We start from the raw sequence: 18,761 nt of genomic DNA on the forward strand, positions 1-18,761 counted from the left end.
ATGCACATCTTAGTCCTGCAGTCGGAAACAAAACCAAGGGAAAAAAGAGGCAGAGAGACAGACGGCATCATAAAGAGAAAAGGGAAAACAAGTACAGAGCGTGGGCATGGAGGGAGGGAGGGAGGCCCACAGAGAGATTAGAGAGGTGGTGGGGGACAAGAGAGAGATGGATGGATAGAGAAAGAAAAGAAAGGCGGGGTGATCATGAGAGCAAGATACACAGGAAGAGAGGGGATGTTCGGTAGCCGCTGACCAAATGATTCATGACAAGTTAGCTCAGCGCACAGACCTCAGGGGTCAGCCAGGAAGATAATGGGGAGGGGAGGGGAGGGATGACGAAATGAAACAGAACAGAACAAAAAGAAAGAGAAGGAAAGAATATGATTGAAAGAGAAAGATGGGAGGATTACCAGACAGATGGAGAAACTGTGAAGTAGTAGTCGGTATAAATGTGGGCCAGCTGTTACAGTCTCAAGGTCATGACGAGGAGAATCCACAGAACAGGGCGACAGCAGGTCGACGCAACGCTGAAGAGTTTGTGTGTAGAAGTTAATGGAAATGCCACAGTCAGAGTAATTTTAGCTAGCAGCACGTCTTCAGGGATCGCAGTGTCAACCGGTCCACCAGGCGATCCTGTTTTCCTCTGCTGCCTCCATCAGGTCATATAACAAAGGGGGGCGTTCCCATAAGCCTCAGCTGGACTCAGCAAATGTTAGCATGCTATAACGCTAAGCTAGCACAGAGAAAGCTGTCATAGTTCAGATGGGTTTTCATGTTAACGTCCCCGACAACCTCTGTAGTCTCATTTAGACACTCGTTAGCAGCCGCCTTTTTTAAGACACGTAAAAGCTTCAAACATCAGGAGTGGGGGATTTACTGACCCATTTTATGTCCGAGAATAAAACCTGAAAATGTCTGGAGCTTGTGTTAAAACCACAGACCTTATTTCAGACATTTAACCAGAAACACACTGACAACAGGAAGTGCTAACATGCTAACATGCTAACTGACTTCCTGGTTTTAGGATCAGTCCTGCAGGACTCTGTATTAGTCCTGTTTATTCATGAAATTAAAATGTCATAAACTGCATCAGTTACTTGGATTGTAGAGGAGGAAAACTAAATGATTACTGCATTGTCCTTGAACATTGTCATATGTTGTTGAGGTCTGATGTGTTTAGACTTTGGGAGCCACACATTGAACCACAGTGTACTGAAGATACAGTCATTATCAGCTCTATAAAAGCTTTAATATTAAATACTTGCTTCTGTAAATATGCAGAGCATACTTTAACACATACTTCAATGCTTAGCTAACACCTTGAAAATATTATTATTGTGTACTTTACTTGACTCATGTTAGTCTGTAAACTGAGTCTTGGTGCTTTTCACTGAGAGAATCTCAAACAAAGATGACCACAGAAAGAAATGAGTGTTATATGAGGAAGCAGTGACAGATGGAAGTGATATGAGAAGAAGAGAGTGAGCGAGAGAGACACATACAGAAAGAGGGGGAGAGAGAGAGAGAGAGGTGCCTTGGCTCATCAGAGAGCCCATTATCTCTGTGGAAGGAAATTGGAGTTGTGTGAATGATAACACACAACAGTACAGGGGGAGAAAATATCAGATTCTGGTGCTGAGTGCCACCTCCCCCTGTGTCGCTGGTTAACAATAACAGGTCAAGGAGAGGGTCAGTGCAAACATGCCATTAGGAGGAGATGGGCAGACTGTTTTAACAGCTAATCATCCCTCATCCCCATCAGTACTGCGGTGGCATCTCCACTGCTGCGGCTGAGTTTAGCTGCACTTCACAGAGATCACTCGTCAGACTGAACAGGGGGAATATCTACACTGAGAAATACAGCATTTAATAAAACTGACACAGACACCGACACTGTGATGATCCTCTAGTGACAAACTCAGCAGGATGCTGTTTACAATTTTATTTTATCCACCAAAAAACGTCAATTAGAAAGTCATATTTACTCCTGTTTTAGGAATATGCTGCTGCTGATGTTTTAAAATGATATTTTAGCAAGTTGCTTTCATTTTTAATCCTGAAAACCCTGGGCAAGGTAGAGTTATAGAGGTACTGTTAGGATGTAAATCAACTATTCGTTTTTCTATCACTATAACATTTATTTTCATTAATAATCGAGTGTTTGTTCATGACAAAAACCCATCATTAATTAGCTGGAGCTCAAGTTAACATAATTAAAAATATAATAATGTTGAGTTTACTCTCACAGGAAACAGTGAACTTCATATCTAAAAGGCTGGAGCCAGTGAATTTTTGATTTTTAATGAAAGAATTAGTTTGCAAAATTATTGCCATTTCATTTTCTGTCATTCAATTAACCAATGTAATAATGTCATCTGTAGAGTATTGATTGGTTTCTCGGTGCCTGGGGAAATAATCAGATCACTGTTACGTTACGTTAGGTGAACTGCAGGTGACTTGAGTTCCAGTTAATACTGCCATTGGCGTGAGAAACACCAGGGGGCGCTCTGAGCTCTGCGCGTCGCTCTCGCGGTATTACGACGCAGTTCACGGTCAAGAGCGAGATTTGCAGGAAGTCGCACAGACAGGTGAAAGGATGTAAACAGCGAGACTGTTTGACTCAGGTAAGAGAACTGTTGTGGTGACAGATCTGACATGAACCCCAGTACACACTACACACATCTGGGTCTTGAATAATACCCGGAATCTGACCTTACATAGGATACGTGTAAGTGCTGGAACCATTAGCCGTTAGCGCTAGCGACTAGCATTAGCATGAGTTCACCGAACCGTATTAGCGGTTAGCATTAGCAGTTCTCAGGCTAGAACAGGTGCTAACGGGTTTTTATTTACGGTTAGTTGGAGTCACTGCAGCCTGATAGACTGTTTAGTTAACGGATGTTAAACTCCAATAGTTTATTTATTTATTTATAGATTTTTGCTGTGAGCTGTACACGGTGCTTTGTGTATTTAGTTAGCAGTGGTGAAAAATGCTGCTACTTACAATTAAAAGTCTTTTTAAATATTTACTTAAAAGCAACTGCTTTACTTATATCATACCTTATTTGTTGATTCATATTTTGTTGTATTAACGTCATATTGGCAAAGTAACGACTAACTAAAGCTAATAAATAATCAAACATAATATTTGGCTCCAAATATGTAGCAGTAGAAGTATGAAGCAACTTAAAATGGAAATACAGAGAGTACAAGTACACTAAAACTATTCTTCAGCAGAGTATTTGAGTAAATGTACTTAGCTAGTAGCTACATTTCCAGGAATACTGGAAGATCTTATCTTATTACCCAGTCAACAGCTAACGGAGCTACACGACTGAAGTCAGCCAGTAAATACATTCACAGACAGAATGAAATGAGAATAGACTAGGCTATTAAAGGGAAAACACAGAGAAAGAGGGTTAAATAAATCGGTTAAAGCATAGACTGTGTCCATGCATACTTATTGTTGGAAATGTAAATGTTTTCTGTTGTTATTTATTCACCATTTAAAGTATTTTGAGATGTTTATAGTAGAATTGTAAGTTGAGGAGATTACAGCTCAGTTCAGTTAAGAATGATTCACGCTAAACGAGCTCCAGACGATGATGAGAGCTGTCGCTGAGTATTTGTGATAAATATGTTTTGCACAGGTAACAGCTGTGATGAAGTATGTTGCACCAGTTTGGACCCACGTCATTCTGAGCCTGGAACAGGTAACACATAAACACTCTCAGACACCTTACACGCAAAGTAAAAGACACAGAAATCTAAAGCTACTGATCAGAATCTCAGGCAGGTGGTTAGACAGAAAGATGAATCCAGATTCATCAGCACCCATCTAAAGCAGGAGCAGAGTTCTGAGTGTAGCTTAAAAGTTTAAGCACAGAAAATAACTCATTCTTTGTGACGAATAAGAAAACACAAACTCACAGCGATGCTCAATCGAATTAAACAGGGTTTGTGTTTCAAACATGATTCGCCCTGTTTATGTGCTGTTTGTTACTGCAGCTGTGGATAAAGATGTGTTAGAAGAAACTGACTTGTTTTCTTCTCTGACTTGTACTCCTTTCTTTTTTTCTTGGTTGGTTAAACCTTGGATGTAATTTTGTGAACTAATTTGTTGTAAAACTCTGAACCCGGGCCTCAAATCAAATCTGTTCTGTATGTTTCTCCCTCAGTCTGAGAAACTCCTCTCTCAAGTCTCCCTTCGGTGTTCTTTAACTTTTGTTGTAGTTGTTTTTATCTGCCATCATCATCAGTTTTACATTGTTTCTTTCAGCCGTGAGTTTATTTTATGCATTGCTTGCTCGCTGCTGCTGAATAAGTTTTAGATAAAACACCAGTTCGCCTTCTCCCCGAGATTCTGTATCTCTGATAGCGGAGAAATTACCACAAAAGCAACTCATCACCTGCGTGTCGAGCACGACACTGAAGCGATTCAGTGTGTGGTGCTGATTAATGTAACATCGCCGTCTGATGACAACACCGAATCTGCTCGGAAAATCTTCAGAAAACAGCTTTGAGAACAGATTGGCAGCCGTACATTTATGAACCGTACAGCTGTTTAAAACACATCTGCTGAGAATGTGATGATGATGATGATGAGGATACCTGGCTTTATTTTTGATGTGTGGTCGTATAGATTTCCTGTTTCTTTGGCCAATCAGAAGTGTATCTTACAAGCGTAATGAAGTTTGACAGCACAAACATTTTCATTAACCCAAAGCAGCAGCAATAAACTTCAGGTTTCAGTGTCAGTCCCTCAGAGGGCTGTTGTGTACCAGTGTTTACCAATCATACAGGGAGGAATCCACTGTGGATGAGGCAGAGACGAGACATTTAATATACACACATTCCTATATTTCATGTATTTAAATGAGACATACTGCCAGGCCTATCAAAAGTTGAAACTAGTTGAACGTTTAAAAAGAGATGCAGATGTCAGATGCTGCTGTGTGCACACAGGAGGACCTGAGATTTCAGCAAGATCAGAAAACAGTGGATTTCCAGGAGAGAACGAACCTTGTAGCAAAAAAATCCAGTGTAAATTCTGCAGAAATGCACCTGGGGCTGCAGAGATAACTTACAGCCTCACTCTCACTTTGCCCCATTTCTACAAATAGCCTATTTTTAAGTTGGTTCTGAACTATTTAAAATGAAGAATAATGCTATGTTATGTCATTTTCTGTGCTGTTAATTTGCAGTAGCCCCTCAAAACTTTCACCTCAGGTGAAGATAAGCAGTCATGTTGTGTTTATTCTGTTTTTCATTTGTGAAGCTCAACATAATAATTCACCCACTAGCTCTTTTTCAGAAGGTAAAATGATATTTCTACTTTGTTGTGTTTCACTCTCGACAGCAGACAGGACTGAAGTGCACAGGTGATCACGAGCAGCTTGACGACGTCCTGTGAAAAGAGAAAACAGGTAGGTTAAAGCTTCATTTATACTTAAAGCAGCTGAGTGTGTAGGCTCTGAAACTACAGTGAAACTGATGTCTGCCTTCTCAAAAATGTAAATACATGTTGGGGCTACAGAGATATGTATTTACATAATGTAAATATGTGACAGCGTGTAAAATCCTCCCATTACAAACCTTCTGATCAGTCGTGTAAAAAAGTAAAGTAAGAATATAAACAAAGTAATTACAGCACAATAACAGCCTGGTCACATATGGTGGCGTCGTCAACACGTGAAAACCAGCACAGCTTCTTCAATATATGACTTAATAAGTGTTAACCAAAGTTAAAGAAAAAATCTTATCATTGTTATTTGTTATTAACACTCTAAAACTCAATTAGAGGACGGTGTGGGTGAGTGTGTGTTGGTCGACAGGAACCAAACGTCTGTCATCAGGTCCTGATTTAAACCCAGTGAGAAGAGCTGAGAGAAAAAAGAATCAGAAAACTCTTTGTTCATGTCGGACCGGTTTGCTCAGAGTGAGAGGATGATTGGTAAAATGTGTTTTTCAGCTGTGAGGCAGGAGGAGGAAGAGCAGGCACTCTGTGTTGTGGAGGAGAGACTGTTGGTGAAAAACAAAGTTGTGCTTCCCCCCAGGACTCATCACCGGTGGCTAGCCTTGATGAGACGGCAGGGATGTTTGTGAATTCTATCACAGTGCTACGCAGCGGAGTGTGGTCAGGCCAACTGAGCCCATTAGCCTCTCTGAAATAGCACAGTGACGTTCTGCCAGGAGGAACCGGCCAAGTGCAGACTAATGTATGAGCCAAAACATACAGAATCTCACTACCTGTAATATTATTATAAATTCAGGGCCAGCCAAGGCCTTCTCTGCTGCCTAAACACTGTCACAATCACTGAATTATATTTATATATGTTTTTTTTCCATGAATACTACATGTATTAAGCTGTTCCCAATAGTCTGTTCTCTTCATCTCATAGTTTTCCTCTTGTTTGCGCTGCTTCCAGTACAGTCTGTTTATGTCAGAGCTTTTATCCAATCAGATTTCAGCCCTGTGTTGCCAAGGTAACAGAAATCAGAATCAATCAGAATCAACAGTGCAGGCCCCGGTAATTTAAAATAAATGGTGGTGAAACTGTTGCCTCGCTGATCCTTTAACCAATCAGATTCCGAGGCTCGCTTGCTAACGTCAAAGTTTTCACGTGATTTGATTGGACGGTCATCAGTTCGTACTGGTCAGAGCTAGCACACCGCGGCTATAGCTACTAGTGCAAGCTAAAACATGTTAGCGTAGAAGGAAGAGTTCAGTGACTCTGTGGTTTATCTGTGAGTCTCAGTGCTTTTCTATCGTCATGGAGGCTAATGCTGGAAAGTCCAGTCTGCCCAGTCGTAGTTCTCGGTTTTATTTCGCTTTAGGGCTGAGAGTGTTTTTATTTGTCCACAAATAATCTGCAGTTTCAAAATGCATTTGACCTATATTTTATTGTTTTTGTCATATTATGAGTTAATATTGATGCTTCTGCTGGAGATGATGTGTTGTGGCTGCAGTGTTTGGAGACCTGTTGAATTGTGTTCATTGGGTTTAGCATTGCTTTAGTAATGGCATTTATTCTGGCTACAGGACCTGTCTGCCTGTGACACAGAGTCTGTTATACTGCTGGTTTCTGTAGTCGTGATGTATTAAGAGGTGGGTTTGCTCAGGTAGGACACCAGGGAAGACCCAGGTGTGAAATGTGCGACTGACCCACAGTAACCTACGTCTGCGTTCTCTACAGACTTAATGATTCACAATGGAGACCAACACACTCATTATGAACATATCTGTAAATGTATTTTTGTAATTTTGACCTTCGTCAGATGAACAATAAACCACGTCAGTAGATTTCATCTCCTCTGTTTAAGCCTGTTGGTCTTTAATTGGTCACACAATTCAGCCTAAATAGGTTATTTAATAGATTTGGCAGTTATGTGCTTGAGGATAAAAGCCTCCAGAGCAGAGGATGTTGTCTTTGTTTAACCTGGCGTCGACAGTGACAGTGAAAATGCAGCTTTTTGTCAGATGGTGTGATTATGCAGCACTGGCCTCATGGTGAACTGCTGTACTCGTGTGTAAAGAGATAACCTCAAGACTTAACAAGTCTGAGGAGGCTCTGAATCCACAGCACATTAAACAAACATTGCAGGCTCTACAATATGCCTCTGTAAACATTTGTAAAAGCAGGATGTTGTTTAAGAGCTACATCCTCGGCTGTGGCACCGAACCCTGCCTCGCAATGTTCAGCGCTGCCGCGTCAGAGCAGCAGGGTGAAGGTTAGATTTGTTTCTGTGCTGAGGCCTGATACAAAATTCAAAGTTTCCAGAGTGATTTGAATGGTAAGTGGAAGAACTCGGAGGGTGAGGGAGCGTGATGATGCACAACCCAGAGATGACTTCAGGGGGAAGCGAGCTTGTTCCTGGGAAGCAGCAGAGCACATATAAAGACCACAGCATGTGTGTACACAGTGGTCTGCGTACCTCAGTGAAATCTCTCCCTCTCCATCTCTGTCCCCTCTTGGCCTCTGGATGTGCCGACGTCTATCAAAAACACCCACTGAGGCTGTAAAAGATTTTCCGCTCTGTCTTTTTCTGCCCCTTTTCAAATCAATGGGTGTCGTGTCCAGGAGACAGTTTGTCAACAAACACAGATGGTGTAAGAGACGGGGGAGGGGGGGCAGAACAAGAAAAGGTACTGGTTTAAAAAATAAGAGGAAGGCAGATACTGAAAAGAAGGAATCTTTTTCTTTCTTTCTTTTTGGAGGAATTAAGAAACAGTATCTGTTCAAATCTGGAGGAGCAGGACGAAGACGGAGGAGAGAGAAATAAGGAATATATAGTAGGGTAAAGAGAAGAGATGTGTGGAGGCTGTAAAAGTATTTTCAGACTCCCAGTGGTGGGTAGTTACATATACTTGAGTAATTTTTTTGATAAATTGTACTTTGAAGAGTAGTTCTTTCGCTGAATCTGTACTTTTACTCTGTTACTCTGGACGGAGGCCCCGCCCCCTCCACGACCCCCCTTCAGTTGAAGAACATGATGGAGGATGAAATCTCTCTGTAGCTCTGAGAGTCCCTGTCCCACTGGTGGGACGACGCACCGTCTTTCAGAGGGTGTAGCAGGCTCATTGTTAAGGTCACAGTCATCATACACAACCTAAGGAATCCAAACATACCAAGCAGCTCATGCTAAGTTATCAGCCAGGGAATTAGACAACGCTCCAGAGTTAGGATGATTTAGAGAGGAAAAAAGTCATTTCTGCTAAATGGTCGCTAACGTTAGCATTCTGAGTTGAATTGGTATTGTTAAGGATTTACATTGACTTGCAGTAGGTTAGGAAATATTAACCCAAACTAACTAAATCTGAATGTTTAAACTCTCTAATTACATTTCCTCTCTACATGCACTCACCATGAAACATAAATGTAAAGATGCTAAAACAGTTATTGCGTCTTGTGGATGTACATTGATGTAATAAATTGCATCTGAACTCACTCACTGCTTCAGTAGTTGAGATACTTTTTTATTCTTCCTCAAGTAGTTAGAAGTACTTTTACTTCTGCTTGAGTCATTATATTATAAAGTAACAATACTTTTACTTGAGTACTGTTTTGTGTTCTAATCTTTTGATTTTCCTAATGTTCCTTCAGACCTCAGCTGACACTAACACCAACAAAAACGAAAGCAGTGTGTTTAAAAAAAGTTGGATTAATTTTCAAAATCAGTCCTTCAACTCAGAAAATCAGCAACAAAAGTTAAATCTGCATGTTCCACATCAAAGCAGAACTTATCTCTGAGGTTTGGGGCAGACCATTTAGCACAATAAATTAAAGTCATGGAACTAAGAGTGTAATGATTTGTTGTTATCAAACCTGTAGAATCTGGAGCTGATTAATAGATGTTGAGGTGTTTGTTCCTGGAAATTAGGCAGGACATCAGGGAACAGTTTTCTGATAATTTTCTAGTGTTTGATCTTTGGTCAAAAGCTGCCGAAGATAATCCTAAACCGCAGTGATAAGATATAATCTCTGGAACTACGATTGGCCTCAAAGAAATATTTCTACAAAGGGTGACTGCAGAACAAACCCCAGGGCTTAATTACATTTCAAACAAAATTTACCCCCCGGCTAATTGAGTTGAAGTGTTGAAAGAGGCAAAAAGAAACAAATCTAGACAGAAAATGAGTAGAGGAGGAATATGTCAGTGTATTAAAGGGGAAGGTCGCTGATTTTTACTGATGCATGTGTGGAAAAAGCTGTTTATGTCTGCAGACAGAAGTGAGTTTACAGACTGTTTTCAGGCTGTGTCAGCTAGCATAACACACGCCAATCTGACTGGACTGTTTGTGGTCGCGTTGCATTGTGGGTAATGTAGGCGAACAGTTTTAAAGCAGGATTATGTAACAATCTAACCTTAAAATCTCAGCTTCATAATCACTGTGATGGAGCCTCCGTCATTCCTGTTGTTGTTCTGTGTAACTGTGGTTCTTCAGGTTCGATCTCCCTCTGACTGTGTGAGAGTCAGTCAGCTTAAACTGATGGAATCAGACCCAGAGAGTTCAGACTGATGCTGAACTGTAGATCAGTTAAAAAGACCTAGAAGTGATTAACAACCAGCGTTCATCTGATATCCAGGAAACTGACGCAAACATCAGTTTGGTGTTTGTTACAGAGCACTTCCTGCTCCAGAAAGGGGGGGTCATACACCTTTAAACATTCACCTTTAAAGCTCTTTATTGAACACATTATATCTCTATTGTTTAATTCATACGAAACATTAAGCATAAAAACATCAGTCCGCTGTTTTTCTGAGAAGCTGTCTCATGACTAATTAGAGTAATTACCTGGAAACCACCACCGTCTCCTGGACGTTAGTGTCCCTGGCCAAGAAATAATCTGGCACACAACCCCTCCCCTGGAACTGTGACACCTCTGAACTATTCCTTTAAGTTTTATGTTATGTGATTCAGTAACTAGCATCATTAGAGGGAGGAGTGTGGATAGTGGCCACTGTAACAACCCTGCAGGGAGATAGATGCAGGATGTGAGCATGACGGGGGATTACAGTGAAGCAATCCTGTAAGATTTCACGCTCACTGGCTTTTACTTTTCACTGGACCATTTGACTCAAGTGCAATAATGAGAAACAGGTTGAAACTGATTTTCCAAATTGCCTTTTTTACTCTTGATCACTCATGTGGATAGTTAGTCATGCAGGCAAACATATGGAGTTTAACAGTTTTCTCAGTGTCGAAACACCAGTGAAATGTAACACCAAGACTGGGGAAAATATACAGCTGCAAAGGCTGCTGTATGAAATGAGGTACCACTGTTGGTCCAACATTAAATACCACAACAGCAGCTCATAACACACACACACACACACTGAGTATATATAATCATCCTCACGTATAAACTAAAGAAATCCAACCACATCCTGTGTTTGCTTACATGAAGCATTGCACTGCACAGACTGAATACACTTTAATTGATATTTAAATAATTCAGTTCCCTCCCAGCAGTGAGAGAGCGTCCTTTCTCTGAGTGAATCAACTCAGATTCTGTATTGATGCCTCTTTGAGAATCAGTCTTTACATCAGGTGAAGAATGATGCAGGATCTTATGTAACTATCCTTTGTGCAGGACTTTTAAACCTGGAGTGAACGCTCACACAAACACACACACATCTCCTCTTATTTCTGTGTGTGTGTGTGTAATTAGTTTGGTGTATGGGTTATCAAACGGGCACCTCCCATCACAGATGTTTCGTTAAATTAAACCCACGGCACCTCCAGAAGGCTCGGCTGTAAATTCTGACAAACCAGAGCACTTAGCTACACTGACGCTGAACCAACACTTGGACTTACACAGTAGTGTAATTACACTGTGCTGCAGTTTGCATCGTCAATAACTGACTCCTGTGTGAACTTGGAGGTTTGTATTTTTCTCCTTTAGAGAAAAGCAGCAGCAAAATAAAAAATAAAAATGTGAAATTAAAGGAGCACAGAAGCTCCTGCAGCCACAGTCCACTTCACTGCTCTCTTCGTATTCTTGCCTAAATATGGCTGAATACACTTTGATTTTGCCACTCACTCTGTAGAGCTGACAACAAACAGGAGCTAGGTGTGAGCGTGTTTTTTTCCTTCTTGTATTGTACACAGCTGACAGGTGTGACGGCAAACTGTTTCAGGAGGTAAACTGTGTGAAGCGCACCGACAAATCCCATTTTGCTTTGAGTGATCCCCCGTTATTCAAATGGAAGTCTGTTGTGCAGGTGCGAATTTGCATGTCAAACATTTCAATTTTCAGAGACAATATTTATACTTCACATACAGCATGGAAGTCATGTTATTCTACATATTTCTATATTTTGTGCAGATGATCAGTGAGAATAAAGAGTGAAGCAGTAACTAATGCATCGTTAGAAACAAAGGTCCATCTTCATATCTGGGCAGAACAACACCAGACACAGGTAACGCACCTGTCCAGCACTTCATAAGGAAATAACATCGTTTGACAAATGTGCGTTGCTTTGACGTCCTTGTTCGTCTCTGCAGCGTTTCCTTGCATCTTGCCCTCGCAGTTTAACTTAGCGTTTTAGGAAATGCCCTTAATGGTTTTCCTCTTGAGAAAAAAACTGCTTAGCTCCATCATCTGTGCAAATTCAGCCACTGACTGCAGAGCAAACAAGAGTCTTTGAGTCTTTTAATCGTATGAGTTTGAACTCTGTGTTTTCTGCCTGAAGGTAGGAGCTCATTCTCCCTCTGCAGGGGATGGTCAGTACAGTCCAGTTTGATATCGGCTTTCATTATGACCTGTTGCTCAGATGTTGTATCTCTGTTATTTCTTGTCTGGCAACCTCACGCTGACAGAGCCAGGGTAACTTTTCTCTCCCATTTCCAAACTTTAAGCTAAGCTACGCTAACAGGCTTCTGGCTGTAGATTTACATTCACTGTACAGACGGGAGAGTCGTCTGTGAAGACCCAGCTGAGCAGGTCGTGGTCTTTCTAAGTGCTATACAAAAGCAACTGGACCATCAAAAAATCAAACTTTTATTTTAAAGCGAAGGAACTGTTGTAGGAGAAAGAGATGCAGGTGAGAAGCTAACAACACCTAACACCTGACACAAACGTCTGAGGATTAACAGCACTACAAACGGACTGAAAACTCAGGATGTGGCTGCCTCTTTGTGCTTTAGTTTGTTAGTTATTGTTAATGAGGGCAGATGTGGTTAGTATAGTTACTGCATCTGTTGTATTTTGATATAAAAACCTACTGTAAAGTCAGCATCCCTAAGGACATCCTGTGTTTTGTAGCAGAGAGCCAGAACACAAATCAAAACTTTGCAGCAGTTGAGAGAGTGTGTATGTGTTTGTGTTGTGGGTTTGACACCAAGAGACAAGCTACAAAGACAGAGACAGGGTCAGAAAGACAGGACGGGATTTGTCCTCCTCTGCCCTGTGGAGAAACAGCAGAGACAGACAGACAGACAGTGACAGACAGGGAGCAGGCAAGTCAAGGGGGTTGGAGGCTGAACAGGCAAAAATGAGCAATCTATCTGCTCTGCAACAGCTGTTTAACATCTGCTGCATGCCAATCAGAGCCCTGGGAACATGAGTGCTGTAGAGCAGATGAGGAGAGAGTGGGAGAAGAAGAAGAAGAAGAAGAATGCTTGAAGTTGCCTGATGGAAATGAGAGTGGGATGGAGAGACACTCAGCAGATGAGAGGATGGAGAGATTTAGTGAAGAGCTGTGTAAAAGAAAGGGAGGAGAGCGTTGGAGAGGAAGTGATATTGTGAATGAGAAGAAAGCGAGAGAAACATTATTGAGAGTTGCAAAGGGGGAGAGAGAGAGGACTTAGACGAGAGAGACGAGATGAGAGAGGATAAGTCTCCAGAGCAGTAAACTTAATTAAAGATTTTTTCTTTTTTCAGCAGACTGATGTTGAACACTCAGTGGATGAGAGGAGAGGAGAGGAGAGGAGGAGTTAGGGGGGAATGGGCAAAAGGCCCAGAAAGATATATATATATAAAAAAAAAACCCTGAGAAAAAAGAGATACTGAGCCAAAAAAAAGTTTAAACAGATTATGAAAAGTATTGGTGAAAAGTGAGCATGCAACTCTGTGGATTGAAGAAAAAACATCTGCACAGTCTGGAGTGCAGGTGTGGCAGAAAATGAAGTTATACTGTTTGATGTTGTGTTTATGTTGCGTTCAGGATCCATGTAAGGTTCTAATCCAGCCTGTATATTAACATAGTGTTATAAAAAAGAACAGAGGTTGATAAAAAGGTATAAGGTAAAAATAGTAAGAAAAAGTTACAGAATTGTAAAAGTTTTTCCTTTGAGTTTGTCCAGTGTTCTGTTAATTTACTCTGAGTTAAAACTCGCTGAGTCAACTGAGCTAAATATAAGTTGGAAAAATGTCCTGAAATTAATTTCAGCCAGAAATGTGTCGTTGGCAGACACATTCAAAAAGGGATCAGAGTCAGTCACAGTGGACATCTATCAGGGTTTGTGTTGTTTGAAGGTGCTTTCAAACCCACTGTATTTGGTCCAGACCTTTGGACTCTGCAGTTTGGTGCTTCGGACCACCATCCTTTTAAAGTCATTATTTTTAAAGCGAAGTAAATATTGGTTTACATTAGCTGTCATGTGATCAGCCTGTCACACAGCCAGCCATCTTGGGCTCTGGAGGACTGGTGGATTAACGGGGAAAGATTGCTCCTCAAAAGTGACTGAGTCTTTGTAAAGGAGAACTATGTTTAATTAATAGATAAAAGCATGTCCCTTTAGAACAACACATTTATCTAAACGTTAATACCTAATCTGAACAGTCAAACTAATATTTCATGCTAATAGAAAGAAAAGAATCTGACCAGTAGAAGATTGTATGAAGCCACAGCCTTCATGCATCTGTGATTTTTGCAATAAAACCTTTAAAAATCTGGATTATGTTGCTGTAAACTGTGTATTTTACAGGGATTCTACCAGAATAAAATGAACACATGTGCTGTGTAATGAAATCCAAGACCAAAGCCATAAACAAATCAGCCTTTTCAAAGTTTACAATGAGTGTTTGCTGAGACTAAGCCAGAAATTTGATGACTTAACTCTGTGGTAGGTCGTAGTTAGTGGTGTAAAATATTCAGTCAATATTTGTGTCCCACTATATGTGCACAAGCCAGATAAACAAGTTTCAATATGCTGGTTCATATAGAGTCTGCGTGTCTCTGTCGACGTCCTTCTCCCTGATTAGGCAAGAAAAGAATCCTAAAATGTGTCTGACATTGAGAGAGCAAACAGTATGTAAATAACTGTTATGATCTCCGTGGGTGGTGCATAAAGCAGGGTGAGGAAAATAAACATTAAATTCACAGCAGCAAACCCTCCACCATCACACACGAAACGCCGCCTCCTCCCTGTCGTTTAAAAAAACACAGAGAGAAACATGGAAACAGCCCATTTTATTCTAAAGACGGTAATCTGTTTAACACTGATGTGATTTTTTCATGCAGATCTCTAGATTTTATTCATGCAGAGCAGGCAGTGCTTCTGTTCGGGTTAAGGTTAGATCAGTCAGCTCAGAGGAAAGCAGAGCTACTTTGCTGTTCCAGGCTTTTCATGTCCACTCTGAGTTTAAAACAGAGCTGCTAACAGACCCAGAGACAGTTAAATGATGATTACTGCGTTCTGCTTTTTATTCCAGACACGATCGTCACAGCGTTGATGCTTTTACACTCACAGTCCATCACTGCAGCTCAGAATAACATGAGGCAACTTTGTCAAATAATTGGAAGAAAAAAAATATCATGCCCACTGTTGGGTTTTATTAGAAAAAGTCCACATTGTTCATTATCTCCCTGTAAAATATAAATGTAAAATTACAGTCATCATCGTTCCTCTTTGGTCTGGCAGCAGAAATAATCTTTTAAGTTTTTATGTGTATGACATTTATAATAGTAAGCAACGAAACTCAGAATGATACTAAACTTATTTAAAAGACATACAATAATTGCCACATCACTTTATAGTCTTAGCCAACTGCCTCTCGGTTCGTCTGTCCGTCCCAGTGTCGTGATCGCGATATCTCAGTGATGACTCGAGGGAATTTCGTCAGATTTGGCACAAATGTTCACTTGGACTCGAGGACGAACTCATTTGATTTTGGTGGTTGAAGGTCAAGGTCACGGTGACCTCCTGTTCCTGTGAACGTGAGGTATCAGAAACGCTAAGGATTGTTGCAGACCAAGCACTTTACAATGTCAGCTCCCACCACACCACAAAAACTGCTCAGAAATGTCTTGAGGAACACGACTAAGAGCGCAAGGTGTTGACCTGGCCTCCAGACTCCCCAGATCCCGATCTGATCCACAAGCCAGATCCATGGAGGACCCAACCCTCGACCCAAAGGATCCACTGCCAATGTCCCGTGCCAAACACCACAGGACACCTCCAGAGGCTCTGACCCCCCGACGGGTCAGAGGTGTTTTGGCGACCTAAACAACATTAAGCAGGTGCTTTTAATGTCATGGCTGATTGATTTACAGTAAAACTTTCCTAACTGAGGAAAAGTCTCTGCCATGTCGATCAGTTTTCATTAGATAGATTAACCTGGACCAGTGGGAGGCACATCACTTCTCAGGTTTGAAATTACAGGGATTTAATGTCTTTTTCATACAAATTTTGCTTACATCAGCTTTTAATGAGTATTAGAGGAAAAACCATTTTCTTTAAAATCTAATAACCTAAATGAAGCCATACATCTGAATAACCATTTTGGTGACTCCTGGGGACGCACAGTTGCAAGATTGCCACGTTGTTCCTCTTAATTGAGGAACCTCCAGATTTTAATTAGGCAAAGTCTTGCTAGGCTTGCACAAAGTCTCCTCACCTGTGAATCTAATTACACGATGTCTCGCTCCAGGCACTGTTTAACTTAAATACAGAACACAGGGGGTGTATTAACAGATGAAGTCAAGAGCACTCCATTTTGGCATAAAACTATGAAAAATATGTTCAGGCTGCTTCCCACTTCAGGAGCAATGCAAAGTCTGATCAAATGAGGGTAAAGGCAGCAGAGAAAGAGGAGGTCAGGGGATGAGAATAGATTAGATTTGTGGATGTTTAAGAGTTTGGTCCCTCGCTATCTCTCTGTTTTCAGAATTAAACGGCATAATAAAGTCTAAAAAAGAAAAACAAGATGAGGTAGAAACGTAGTACATGGCTGCATCGTATATGGATGTGCAGTGTCTCTCCTGCCAGGCTGCTGATAACGTCCTCATCTAGGGTTTAACTCATCATAACACCAGTAGTTTCTGCTTTAGTTGTGTGCGTTTTCACACAGTTCTTGGTGTATTCAGTGATGGCTTAAAAACAAGTTGGGCTAATGTTAGCGACAGCTCAGCTAACAGTGCAAAGTCATTTTGACAGGGCGATGTGAAATGTAGATTTGTCTGATCAGAGAAACAAATATATGAAATAAAATAACACATGAATAGTTGAAATAAACTGCAGATTAATCGTGAGCAGAAAGTTGAAGTCTGTGTTTGAGTTCACTGACTAAATAATCTAAAATAAATATGAATATAAAAAATAAAAATATGAAAATAAATGATTTGTTTCCACTGTTTACTGTTATTCATGAGGACCTTGGTGACATTTAAATGCCACAAACGTGAAATTTTGAAATCTTGACACTGCCTGGTGATATACAGTATAACTACCTCATAAATATTGTCATGCTGTAACCAATATCAGTTCTGTTCTCCTGAGATATTAAGCAAATGGAGCCTCAAAATCTGTTATTTACAACCCAAAGCAGTCTTAAACTGTGTTTCATAATTGCTGTCACAGACATTTTGATTGCAAAACAGGCATATTTATGGACCACCACCACAAAACTAAATGTGGAAACAATCTGCGAGATGAGTTTATTTTGCTATTTGGAGTGTTTATACACATGCACTCTATTATCCTGCCAAGATGAAGCTGATTGTTCTGAAAACCACCTCTCTGCTCCTCTGCTTCATTTCCAAAGATTTCACTGACGTGTGCGCTGCAGATTGATAACCTTTGCTTTCCTAAATGGCTACTTTCTAAAAGCAGCTCTGCATATATATCAGTCCCGGGGACATCCTTGGAGGATATTCACACCAATAAACTTCTCATTTGCATCAAGGTCAGAGGAGGGGAGGAACTCGCAGCCAAAGACGAAGCCATGCTCTCCCTGAAGTTTTCTCCTGCCGCGTTGAGTTCTTCCAGAGCTAGGGGCCATTCAGAGAGTTTTTCGACGACACATGCCAACATCTCTTGATGCTGTGCCAGCATTGCTTAGCCCCAGCCTGGCTGTGACATTCCTCCTGGCAGAACAAGTCTGCGACTCGGGCGAGATTTTCAAACATTTCTCTCAGAGCCCCGATGAGCAAAATTATGGCTAATTAGTCACCAGGCTGCCATGGTTTATTAGGAGTGACAATGCCACATCTATAGCTGACAGCACATGTCTCTCTCTCTCTCTCTCTCTGTACATCTCCTGCTCTATCTGCCGCCCGCTGCCGTCAGCAGTGACATTACAGAAATGGAAGACATTATTGAAATAAATAATTCACCATCACATCTGTTATCTATTCACAGTAAACATTTCTCTCATCAGCATTGTCATGTGTATGGCTCATCTGTCAGCGCCTTTGACAGGGTGATAATTTTGTGCTGAGCTGAACAGCAGCAGCGATTCAGATGTGTACGTTCTTCTGTGCATCTCAACTCTCCGAGGCTTTTTAGCATGCCGTGTTTGCCAGTTGGCCTACATGCTGCTTGGCCTACATTTGGACTGGTTCAGACTAGAATCCCTCTTACAAGTGAGAAAACAGAGAGAGAGAAAGGCATTGGTCTTATTTTATTTACAGTTTCAGCTCAGTTAATGAGGCTGAAGACTGACTTCATACTGAGATTAATTACAAACTAAAACAGTTATTATATTTTGGTCTTTTGGCGAGCAGCAGAGACAAGTTGTAAACACAGCATTGACATGTTAGCACATCCAGCAGACATGGACACAGTGCTAATCTGGAGTCATGTTTCCGGCCGTCTCATTGAATCTAATCCTTCTCTTTCAGCTCTGTTTGGTCTCCTCCACCTCCTGAGGGAGATCATCTGGTTCTTTAGCAGCTAAAGTTGTGTAGAGAGAGTTTCAGCTTAGTTTACTTCAGCTGCAGAGTTGGGTGAAGATGCTCTTTGGGTTCATCACTTCATACACCACTACAGCCACTACCCTGTGTTGTCATTCAGAGTCTGTAGGTCCTGTGTT

The 18,761-nt window shown here is 41.1% G+C and overlaps 1 long non-coding RNA gene across 1 annotated transcript; it reads left to right on the plus strand.

Moving 5' to 3' along the window:
• The first annotated feature begins 2,531 nt into the window (after positions 1-2,531).
• On the plus strand, positions 2,532-5,433 carry LOC108894860 (uncharacterized). The gene is made up of 3 exons (XR_001962865.2): positions 2,532-2,624; positions 3,651-3,713; positions 5,360-5,433. It is a non-coding gene; the product is annotated as an uncharacterized LOC108894860 (long non-coding RNA).
• The last annotated feature ends 13,328 nt before the right edge of the window (positions 5,434-18,761 follow it).

Source organism: Lates calcarifer, linkage group LG12 (genome assembly GCF_001640805.2).
Source record: "Lates calcarifer isolate ASB-BC8 linkage group LG12, TLL_Latcal_v3, whole genome shotgun sequence".
Taxonomy (NCBI): domain Eukaryota; kingdom Metazoa; phylum Chordata; class Actinopteri; family Centropomidae; genus Lates; species Lates calcarifer.